This window comes from Topomyia yanbarensis, chromosome 2 (genome assembly GCF_030247195.1).
Source record: "Topomyia yanbarensis strain Yona2022 chromosome 2, ASM3024719v1, whole genome shotgun sequence".
Classification (NCBI taxonomy): Eukaryota; Metazoa; Arthropoda; class Insecta; order Diptera; family Culicidae; genus Topomyia; species Topomyia yanbarensis.
Window position 1 is genome coordinate 316,217,673 of NC_080671.1, and position 12,784 is coordinate 316,230,456.

General features: G+C 38.8%; 1 protein-coding gene across 1 annotated transcript in view; it reads left to right on the forward strand.

Moving 5' to 3' along the window:
- Window positions 1–437: 437 nt before the first annotated feature.
- Window positions 438–12,784, forward strand: part of LOC131683670 (atrial natriuretic peptide receptor 1) — a 369,276-nt gene continuing 356,929 nt past the window's right edge. The window contains exon 1 of the mRNA XM_058965853.1: window positions 438–1,045. The gene's annotated coding sequence lies outside the window, so the exon portion shown is untranslated. The remainder of the gene's footprint in view (window positions 1,046–12,784) is intronic.

The window sequence follows — 12,784 nt, forward strand, 5'->3', positions numbered from 1 at the left end:
TGACGGGTAGTGTACATCTAAATTAACACGTGTATTTAAGACACTATATCTAACGCTCATATCCATGCTCATCTGTTTCTGCAATGCGATTAGCGTCGTTTACCAAGAGATGCTGCACCAGCCGGTAGAAGATTCGATGGAAACAAATCTCACATCTCACGATGAATCTTATCCGAACCTAACCGTGGGGTAAGACATACCAACGGAAGATAAATTCCTCGCTCGCAAAAGGTTTCGTTTTGTTGTGGACTTTGCGTATCCACAAGAGCGAACAAAGTGAGTGAATGCTATAATCAGCTTCCATACCACGAGCGCCGAGCGTCGCGAACCGGCATCGTGGCGTTCATCGGTACAGTCATCGCCTGCGTTGGTGGCGGTTGGTGGTGTCCTTGTCGTAGAGTGTATTCTTTACCAAATGCCAGACTAGACAGATCCATTCAGTTCGACGGCTACTACGGTGGTGTACGGATTGGGAACGACACTTTTCTCGCATCGTCGAACTCGGCCGGGTCGGGTTATCAATTTTAAACGCGTCGATTTGGTCGGTGCCGATTTTTGTTGACTTTACGCGCGGTGTCATTCGCGTGGAACCGCGGGAATATCGCGTGCGTAAATTTAGATTCGTCTACAATTTTTCACTCGAACGCAGCAGCAGTGCCAACATAATGAGACGATTAATGATGTGATGCTAATACATATGTATGCTTCTGCCTCAGTGTCAGAGGAAATCCAGTACCTAGTGCGTGGAGAATTTGGAGGTTGCATTGATGTTTTTTTGAGTGTGATTCTCGCAGCATTAGCTTCTTCTGCAGCTTCAGCTTCCCAGCTGATTATGGAAGACGGTGGTTTTTGTGTATAGAAAAGCATTAGTGCGGTAGTTATTTATTTTGAATCGTGAAAAAATGGGTTTTAGTCGGTAGCAAATATTTGTATAGTTGAATGTGAAATTGTGTTAAAACATCGATACACTAGAAGCAATTACTACTAGGCACGCGTTGATGTAATTTATGTTATGATGTAAACAAGCCATTTATACAAGTGATCGGTAAGTACAAGATTATTTTAAGTTGAAACATCTGTGTACAATTTTGTTAAAAGTTGTTATGAACGTGAAATAATACCAACTTTTCAGAGTATGTGCAGAATAAGTCCATAATTGAAGAAAATGGTAGTATATAATAGTTTTCCTCTTATTCGTGCATATCAGTTTACATAATGTATAGGAAGATAAAGTACGTACATAAATTGGTGTAATCTGTATGAGCTGAAAGAGACTACACGTCACTCATGCGTCACTTATCGTTTATCGATATTGCGCTAGTAGGTTTATTATAAGGAGACAGTGGTTGGTTGATAACCTTTTTTAATCAAACAAATGAAACCTGGCTTTTGTTTTAGATGATAATAAATTGATAAAAAAATTTGGAATACACACTTAGCTCGGCGATTTGCCGCACAGGTGAATAAGCAGTAAATTTTTATACTGATAACTCGGAAAAGTGTCGTTTGTTCGCTGATGTTCAGCGAAATAGTAAACAATCTTTAAATACTCTGTTTTGTTGCCACGAACACATTCAAATTAGTTTATTTGTCGAACACCGTAATTGTGATATCTTTGCATTATTACCCCATTCAATAATTGTGTAGTGAATGCCAGGAGTATTAAAAATTCTTAAGAGCCGGTTTTTTAAAATGTTGTCACTGTCATATTGATGTTCTTCGATTTCGATAAAAATAGTTCTAAGATTACTCTAAATACTAGGGTAGGTGCTCCTATAGTTAAGGTGTACCAATAGTTGCAGTAGTGGGTTATACGCCTAAGATAGCAACCATAACCAAATATTTTTTTATAGGTTCATCACCCTGAAATCATGCGACAGTAAAACTGTTAATCTTGAAATTTACTCAAATAACTATTGAAAAAATTGATTTTCTTTGAATTTTGAGCTTCCTTGCATCTATAATTGATCTAATGTACCTATAGTTGCAAGTCCCATAAGAAATCAATGGGATTTCCAACAATAGGAACTGAAATTAGCGATTGCACCACGATTGGTACATTTGTTCCTACAGTGCTACAAGCGGTTTTGAATACATAAATTGGTTAGTAAACAATCTTTATATTTTTTTTCTATGGAATAGGGAAAGCTTTCGCTTAACGTATTAACATCGATCATCATCATCATCATCGATTTGTTAACAAAAGTTTTCTTTAACCCATTCATGCCCATGTTGTTTGTGGACAACAACATTTTTAAACAGCTATAACTTTTGATTGAGGCAAGATTTACTCACAAAACCAAGTAAGGCTTATAAATGTGACTATTGCCTTTCATTTGAGTACTAAAAGTTACAACCATCGGTTCTAGAACCGAAATTATTGCAGTTAGTCTGATTGGATTCCAATAGAGCAGTGCTGCCAGGGACAATTTAATTTGACGACGAAAAATGAATTTTTCATATACCTTCGTTATGTTGCAATATTATTGAAAACTGATGAAACTTATCAATTTAGAGTGCCTTTGGCTACGTTTTTCACGCAAGTGGACAATTGTAAATATTCTAGAAGAATTGTATTAAGCATTGGAAGGTAAATATTGAGCAGCTTCTAGCACTGCGAGGGAAACGCTTATCTTTATGAAAAATGGCTTTTCGTGTTCTTTGGCCTCACCTTTTTCAAGGAAAAATAGTTTTGAAATCCTACATGCACTAGATAAAAGTTGGGCATGAAAGAGTTAAGTATACAATTATTGCTACATCAACCCTACAGAACCCATTGTTTTGATCTTTAACCTTTACAGTACCTGATTAGAATTTTTCTGAAAATTCTGTTTTAATTTTGATCGCATTTTGTCAGTTTTTGACCGATTTGTATGGAACTGGCTTTAAATGATTTGGAATTTAGTCCAGTTTCTGTGTCCCTATTAGCGTTCGATCCATGGATCTGTTGCGGAATCACTTGAAATCCCCGTGTGGTATATCCGACATCCAAGTTGGGTGACGAACAAGTTTTGAAGAAACATATTATAAATGTAAGCAGAATTCTTTGAGATGGCGCTACATATGATAATTAAACCCGGGCCCCGTGGTGGTGGAGGAACGCTACGTGGGAAGCTGAGCTGCAAGCAACCGGGCGGGTCATAGGTGGTGGATAATGCTTAATCGCGATAGCAACTAGTTGTGATTCGCGACCCGAACCAGCAGCGGGGGCTGACTGCGGGTGTGGTAGGACGAGGTAGTGGGCCCTATACGTTCTAGGCCTAAATACCACATGCCCTAAAGCAGCCCTGACAAGGCGAGCCAGCGCCGCCTTTAAATAAGCGCTTAGCCCAAATCCCAAATCCCTCTCCTCCCGTTATCCTTCCTTCCTTCTGCAGCTGTTCGCCCATCTAAATATGGAAGCTGTTCTTCAATGTCAGCTTCTTTCACCGAAAAGCCTAGATAAGCCGGGTAGTGTCGGTAGTGGTTGCTTCAACCGGCTAAGCATTACACTACGGACTACCTGTTTCAGTGGTAAAAATCTACCAAACAGGGAACCCCAATTCCATAGTGTCATGCGACCCGTGCTATGGGTAAAATTGTTGAGGGGGTTTAAAACATTCTCAATGGCGAACGGAGCCTGGGAAGAGTTGGGCGAACTCCCCAGTATGCTGCATTACGCAGCGGAACGTTCACTCTACACATCGATTTTTTTTTTCACCGATGATCCACTTAATTTTGCCGAATTTTTGTTGGCTGGGGGTTTGCTGAGACTCTCAGCTGATGGTAGTTCGGTGAAGTTTTGTTGAGTTTCGATTATCAAATTTCGATGTATACAGATGAACCTGCCCAGAGGCCGTGTGGTATCCGGCCTAGAATTGAGCCACTGGAGTCCTGCTCCCATGTCGTAGGAGGCGACTGAAAGTAGGAGACCCTAAGTCAAGGTGCAGTTCCGTGCCGAGGACTTAATGACTGGAGGGTCTAAAATATGCCAGTCGCGCACGGAGCATTTTGGGTTTTGCCCTTACTGTGTTATGCGAATCTCTGACACAGTGGACCATTATTTTCTTCGCAAATCGTGGGAATTAAATGATCATGTCCCATTTAAACCTGATATGGCTCGCTATATGCGTTAACATCCCAACTCGCTTGGTGTCCTCTAGTTGTTGTGCAATTTGTGTTGGAGATGAAATGTACAGTTCTCTATTCAACAATGGTTAGAATAGCACAAATCAATCTCCAACATAAACGTACAGCAACTATGAATTTATCTCGACTCATGCAGGAAGGTAAAGCTTCCATAGCATTGGTTCAAGAACCGTATTTCCATAAAGGAAACTTCTATTTTGGAAAGTTACTTAACACTGCCTTCATTGCTTACAACAAGACAGGCATGACTAACCCACGTGAAATGCCTCGTGCTTGCATTCTTGCAAATAAGGCTATTGACGCGTGTCTCATATCGGAGCTCACAACTTGCGATATCTGTGTTGTCACAGTTACACTGACTGTCGGAAACGTAGACAAAAAATATATATATTGTTCAGCATACCTACCGCATAACGAATCATCTCCTTCTGATGATTTCAAAAGCGTTGTATCATATTGTAGCAGAAATGGGCTTCCGCTCATTATCGGCAGTGATGCGAATGCTCATCACATCATTTGGGGCAGCTTGGACATCAATCTGAGAGTCTCTGAACTGATGGAGTACATAAGTAGTACAAATCTCCATATTCTGAATGTGGGAAACCGACCAACTTTTGCGAGGTCTGGGAGGGAGGAGGTGTTAGACATAACACGTTGCTCTGATAGAATTTTGCATGAACTGGGAAATTGGCAGGTTCCAAATGAAACTGAACCGTCTCTATCCGATCATAAATATATATTTTTCGATCATTTTGATGTCACCTTCAATGTGGTGACATATCGCAATCCTAAATCTACAAACTGGGACCTCTTTTTGGAAAACTTGGCGATTAAATTTCATGGATATTTTCCAACAATTAGTCAACTAGACGACTTAGATGACGTCGTGGATACGACAAACTCATTCATATTAGCATCCTACGAAGAAGCTTGTCCACTTCGTACTGTTAAATCGACTAGGGGAACCCCTTGGCGGAGGGCTGAGCTTGAAAGAATGAAGAAAGTTATGAGAAGAGCTTGGAACCGGCGTCAGCGTGATGACTCCAGGGCTTTCAGGTCAGCTCGTAGTGCATATAAGAAATGTCTTAGATCTGCAGAACGGGCTGGCTGGCAAAGCCTATGCACTAATGTCTGTAGTCTGAACGAGGCTAGCAGATTAAATAAAATTCTCTCCAAATCGAATGATTTTCAGATGAACTCCTTAAAAACCAGAGATGGTGTTTATGTGACGGACGAAAAAGATGTTCTTAATTGTCTCTTCGACACACACTTTCCAGGTTGTATCAATCCGGAGTTGAACAATGTTCACAGATCTCATTCTGGTGATTCGGACTCGTGGGCGTTAGCACGCACATTGGTCTCCACTGAATCGGTCAAGTGGGCAGTTGACAGCTTTGCTCCATACAAATCACCCGGAAAAGATGGAATACTTCCCGTGCTACTGCAAAAGGGATTTGATATTCTTAAACATGTCTTGAAAAAGATTTTGCTTTCCAGTCTTGCTACCGGGTATATCCCGAAAGCATGGCGAGAAATAGCTGTTAGATTTGTTCCCAAAGGGGGCGCTCAAGCTATGAAGAAGCCAAGAGTTTTAGGCCTATCAGCTTAAGTTCTTTTCTTCTGAAAGCTTTGGAACGGATAATCGATCATCACATCAGGAACGTTAGTTTAGTTGAACATCCACTGCACAAAATGCAACATGCATATCAGTGTGGGAAATCCACGATCACTCTGCTTCACGATGTTGTTTACAACATTGAGAAAGCCTTCTCGCTCAAGCAATCTAGCTTGGGTGTATTCCTAGATATTGAGGGTGCTTTTGACAATGTGTCCTTCCAGTCTATTCTGGAAGCGACGCGCGGTCATGGGATACCTGCATGTATCTCAGGTTGGATAAACGCAATGCTTAGTAACCGCATACTTTGCTCGTCACTGCGACAGGCTGAGATACGGAAGTTGAGTATTTGCGGTTGTCCTCAGGGCGGCGTTCTGTCACCTTTGTTATGGAACTTAGTAGCTGACGGCTTGTTGAAGAAACTCAATGAGCTTGGATTTCCAACCTACGGGTTTGCTGACGATTACCAAATACTAATTACTGGATTTTGCATCGGAACAATCTTTGACTTAATGCAACAGGCATTAAGAGCCGTCGAACAGTGGTGTCGACAGGTTAAACTATCAGTTAACCCAAGCAAAACTTCAATGGTTCTTTTCACGAAGAAGCGAATAACAACCGGAGTTCGTCCCTTGCAGTTCTTTGATTCTGAGCTACTGTGTGTAGATCAAGTCAAATACGTTGGGGTCATATTGGATTCCAAACTGAATTGGTCTGCTCACATTGAGTTCAGAGTCAAGAAAGCGTGCATGGCTTTCGGGCAGTGCAGACGAACTTTTGGAAAGACCTGGGGTCTCAAACCTAAATACATCTATTGGATTTACACGACAATTGTACGTCCAATACTGTCATACGGATGCCTTGTGTGGTGGCAGAGGGGAGAGGTGGTGACAGTCCAGTCAAAGCTAAACCATCTGCAAAGAATGGCGCTCATGGCGTTGACTGGTGCTTTTACCACGACTCCGACTGCTGCTCTTGAGGCACTTTTAAATATCAAACCATTACACATACACTTAAAACACGAAGCACTATCATGTGCATACAGACTGCAGGTTACTGGGCTTTGGAACAGTAATCATGTTGATCTTGCTACCAGTCATACACGATTGTGGTCACAAATGGTTACATGGGGTGAAGATATTCTTGCTCCCAGCGATATTACACTCACTTGTAGTTTTCCTTACAGGACATTCCATGTGAAGATTCCCTCTCGAGAGGAGTGGTTGTCTGGCTTTATGGAAAGACAACAACAAACGCAAGTAGTCTGTTACACTGACGGTTCTCTGATGGAGGGACGTGCCGGTGCTGGTGTCTACTGTCGTGAAATGAGATTGGAACAATCTCACTCACTAGGTAGATACTGTACTGTATTCCAAGCAGAAATCTTTGCGATTATGTGCGGGGTGCAATCGGCCCTTCAACTGAGTTTGTCCGGCAGAGTTATAAACTTCTGCTCCGATAGTCAGGCTGCAATCAAGGCCCTTAGCTCAGACAAATCCCGGTCCAAGCTAGTGATCGCGTGCCGAACCCAAATCGAAGAACTAAGCATTGTCAACACTATCTACCTTGTCTGGGTGCCCGGACATTGCGGTATTACTGGAAATTAATGGGCTGACGAATTGGCCAGGGCAGGTTCAGCGATTGACTTCGTTGGTCCTGAGCCCGCGCTGCCAATTTCGACAAGTTGGATACGGGAAAAATACGGTCCTGGGCTTCGTCCGAGCACCGCAATTATTGGAGAAATCTACAAACGTGTCGCCAAACAAAGGTGTTTCTAGAACAACCATGCCCAGTGATTTCGAAAAATCTCTTACATTTTTCGAAGCTCCACTACGGCATGCTGACCAGGGCTTCAACCGGCCACTGCAAACTCAATTATCACATGGCAACTATTCAGCGCGCTGAGTCTTTTTCATGTGATCTTTGTGAATCCGACTACGGAACCTCATATCATCTGATATGCAACTGTCCAGCGGTAGCGCAATTGCGATTTCGAGTCTTCAGCCGTCCTTATATAGACGAAACCATGTTTGGTCGACTGAAACTCAGAGACATACTAAAGTTTCTTATCCAATGTGGTAAAGAGCTTTAGGCTTATTCGCAGGCAAGTTGAACTACTTGTGAGTTTAACTTACCTGTTGTTTATTTTTGTTTTGTGCTGTTATTTTTCCCACCCTTCCAATTCTACTTCCCCACACGTCCTTGTCTTTTCCTTCCGCTCAGGAAATGATGAAAACACACGGCAAGGCACAAATCCCCGACTATGTACGGGGAACGTGCCATTTGAGCCAATATATTCTGATTCCTGATTCTGGGTGACGAACAAGTTTTGAAGAAACATATTATAAATGTAAGCAGAATTCTTTGAGATGGCGCTACATATGATAATTTTCCATTGACTTTGTACTTACCATACCACAGTGGGACGACTTAGAACAAAAGGTGGACTAAAGTCCAAACTTTGCCGTATCGGTTTAAATAGGACGATTTTATGTAATTTTGGTACGCTGAATTCGTTTTTGATATTAAAACATTTCAAAAATAAGCGTTTACTATTTATTAGGGTGTCTCAAAAATATTTTTGTATGTTAATTTTCGTGTACTAAAAAAATTTTGTATATTAATTTTCGTATACTAAATCGTTTTTGATACTAACACATGTAAAAAAATATCATTATACGTTAGGGTGGCTCAAAGAATTATTTTGTAGTGAAGATGCAAAAAAAAAAATTTAAAAAAGTTTTTGTGCGCTAAATTTCTATTTTAATTATAAAAATAGAAATTAGCTTTACTACTTATTAGAGTGGCTCAAAAGTAAGTATTTTGTCTTTTATAATGAATTTTTTCAATAATAATTTTGGAATTTATTTTCCATATTGAAATGAATTAATTGACAACTCATTATGGGGCTTCAGAAATGACTATTTTGTTTTTACGAAGCAAATAAGATGTGTTCGACTAATTTTGGAATATATATTTCATTAGTGGGTTACTTGATATGAAAGCTACATTTTCTATCATTTTCAAAACAAACATTTTGAGCATCTTAGTGGAATGTTTAATTACATTCACTAATCAACAACGAGTTTTTTTCGTAGGTGTGTTTTAAGTTACTTAGATTGCTTATTTCATAACATAAATGAAAATAAATCCAAAACCCTTTTTTCGTGTACATGGTTCATTTAAAAATGGTCTTTTTTATTTGGATAATATCGCATACCCTTAAGCTATATCACTGCTATGCAAATTCGTATCAAAATAGTCTCACCAAATGACTAGAACTCAACTGTGTTCACTCTATTTTACAGCTATTGCGCAAGTTAGCAAGAAATAGTTACAGAAACATTTTATTCCCTATTTCAGATGATTGAAAATATTTGCTGATTTTCAATCAGTCTTTATACCTCTACCATCTAAAAAAACATACTTCCCACTCGGCTCCTTAGTCCTCATCACTAGTAAAACCCTTGTAGATCATACTCTCAATGCTTTTTGAAAGTTGTGCATGTATTAGTGTCAATATTCTAGCTATAAAGTGATTATTCAAATTCAATATCAGTAATAACCATGCGTCTCCATTCAGTTTTTTTTTTAAATTTTGACTGCTTATCGCAAGTTTTCGCAAAACTAGCACATACACATTTGAAAGAGAAAATTAAAAGCTTTCGAATGAGTATAGTGTAATCACGGGCATTCACAGGCGTCGTTGTTGTTATCGCGTTTGAAGTTTGAATTCAATAAAAATTCATGACAAACTGTTATCTAAACACTAACAAAAGTAACCAGTGACTTATTTCTGGTGATTTTATGATGTAATATTATCACACCGATAATTTTGGTGAAGTAATGTAATGCATAAAATCAACCATTTCTTTGAAAAAAGAAAATAACCGGATGTAGTTCCTATGGTCAAACTATGCAAAAAACACTTGAATTACGCCCTTAAAAAAGCTGCCAAAAATTCATTTTACGTTCAAATTACTTAAAATCTCGCAAAAATATCTCTGATGGCTCAGCCAATAGGAGAAATATACTAGCGAGAATATCGCATAACATTCATATATGGACTTAAGTCCGGGCTCGTCCCACTGTGCATACACAGTAACATAAAATTACACTTGTCAACATTGAGAACAAACGCTACATTGGGAGTAAAATTAGGGGATGTTATTTTTTATTCTCGTACATGTAAAGGTCAGGAGACGTTAAATTTGCGCGATTTTTTTCTAGGTGTTTACAGTTAATCTAAATACCAGTCGTAGTGGCTATCGTATCGTATCAAAGCAGTAGCGTAAATAGTGTAGTAATATGAGAAAAAATACGAAAAAATAAAGCATGTCGTAGATAGCTAATTTAATCCAATGGTTAGTTGATAGCCTTTTTCAAACAAATAAACGAAACCTGGCTTCCCGCATAAATGAGCACAATAAATGGATAATTTGTATTATTATTTTTCCACAATTTGTCATATTGTGATTCGACAATAAACATACCATACCGTAAATTGTTTCAGTCATTTGGGGCACTGAGAACTGACATACAAGTAAAGTTTTCAACTTGTGTAAGAAATAAAACCGTCGCTTTGAAATGACAACAGCAAGTAGCAACTTGCCACTGGTCGGCGCTTCGATCGCCCAGCAATCGCTATACGGGACTTGTGTGCAAACTTGGATACAATGGTGATTCACGCATGCGAACCTGTATGCTATGGCGATTTTCAACGTATTTTCATTTAAATGTTTACACAGGGGTTTCTGGAAAGCTTGTTCTAGCTTATATGTCTGTTCTCTGTGTTTGGGGTATTGTTTTCAGTCGGATAACCATTTGGGGAATGTGGCGTTAGGTTATGTTACAATACATAAACGACAATAGTTTCGAACATTTTTTCATTGGAATATACATGTACATTTCCACAAATAGTCGCTTATACTATGTTCACAATACAAAGTTAAAACATGTTATAGTAATTGGCAACAAAAAAAACGTCATCAAGATAGCGTTAAAACACGTTTTAACTCGTAGTGTGAACGTGGTATTAGTTTCGAGTTCCTAATAATTCTCGTATAGTTCAAACATAGTTTTCTAGCGAAATACTTTACAAACAAAAACGTACAAATCTATAGTAGAATTTTGACGAACAATATTGGAAATAGTTATAGTGTGTTGTTTTGTTATTATACTGACCATGTTAACCATAGGTTACTATAATGCTATAATAACCCTTATTGTGAAAACAAAAACGATCAATTTAGTAGAAGCGTGCAGAAACTACTTTATCGACGCTGTCAAAAGGATAGGCAAAAGTAAAGTACCTTCCAATGTTGGTATTTTGCGCATAGTTTCAACTCTATCGATATTTAAAATTCGAGATTTGATTATCTGCCATCTGGAAAGTGTCCAGTTGATTTTTAATCCCAGAACGTTGCACTTGCGTTTTCTACCCTAGAGTGTTGCACTGGGGTACAAATGTACCCAACGCCTTTGATCGCAATTTTCACAGGTAAAAATGCAAAAAAGGAAATGTATAATACATCATTTTTTCGTTTTTGTCTTTCTCAATAGAAAGGTATTGCAATTGCTCTGAAAACCGACTTTTTAACGGAGGGCCGAGTGACATACCGATTTCGATTCAGTTTGTCGAGTTCGGCAAATGTCTGTGCGTGTGTATGTATGTATGTTTGTATGTATGTGCGTCTGTGTGTGTATGTGACCAAAAATGTCACTCATTTTTCTCAGAGATGGCGGAAACGATTTTGACAAACTTAGTCTTAAATGAAAGGTACAGCGTTCCCATAAGCTGCTATTGAATTTCACGCAGAAAATGCCGATTTTAACAAATTTTGCAATTAATGTATAAAGGTGAAAATTTTTCCAAAATGTGGCCACAACTGGTTGGACTTGGTCACTAACAGCCATTCAAAGTCTCTTTGGCCACATTGGCCACCATCATGGTTTCCGGAAGTCCCGGCGGAAGTATCCAAATTTTGAATAACAGTCACATCGGTTTCTCTCATTTGAATGAATATAACCAACGATAAAATTCTCGTGTTCATGATTGAGAAAGGCACAATTGCACCGCTAGGTGGATTAAAACAGGTTTTTGATTGTGAAAACAGATGTGTAAGTGAATGTACGGAATTTATTGAATCAATGATACATAAATTGGTTTGATCAAAAAAATAGTGAAAAAATCGCGGTTTTCACTTTTTTCACAAAAATACTAAACTTTGCAAATTTAAAACCGATTTGAAAAAAAATTAAATGATTCTAAAAGTTGAAAGAATGATCCAGAAGCGGTATCAAATAGAATTTCGATATTTTTGAAAGAGTGCAATTATTTGGAAGAGTGAATGTTTAAAAATCGGGTTTTGGAAAATACCACGAAATGGGGTGGAAATTGAAATGAAAAAATATTTCTGACCTGTAATACAACACGTAATGTAACACGCAACGTTACTGTTACAGCAGTTACTTTGCGCAAATTATTCTTGCGAGCCGTTGTTTTGAAATCTATAAAAAATGAACAATAAAACAATAAAAATCAGTAAAAATGAGAACGATTTTTTTACTACCTAAAAATTAAATTAATTGAATAAATGATTAAAAACGATTATATAATACTAATTGTTACTTACGTAGTAAAATAACCAGTATTTAAACTGGTATTGCCACGAATCACATTTCCACTGACAACACGAAACATGACGAAACACTAACGGCAACCGTACACTGGGGTACAAATGTACCCCACGCCAACTTTGACACCTGCTTCCACGAAGGGTATAAGCAATTGGCTATACCACCTTTTCCTACTCTTACCCAGGATAATCCCAGGTCGGTAAATGCCGAATTCTCGTTTTCACACGGCTCCAAAGAAGGCGTGGGATACATTTGTACCCCAGTGCAACGTTCTAGGGTTAAATTGAGTTGTTAATTTTATGTCCAAAGGGACAAGCAATCATCAGCTGCTGAATGCTGAATATCTATTATAATACATTGAAACCCCGATTTTATCATCCAAATATGAACATATGTTTGATG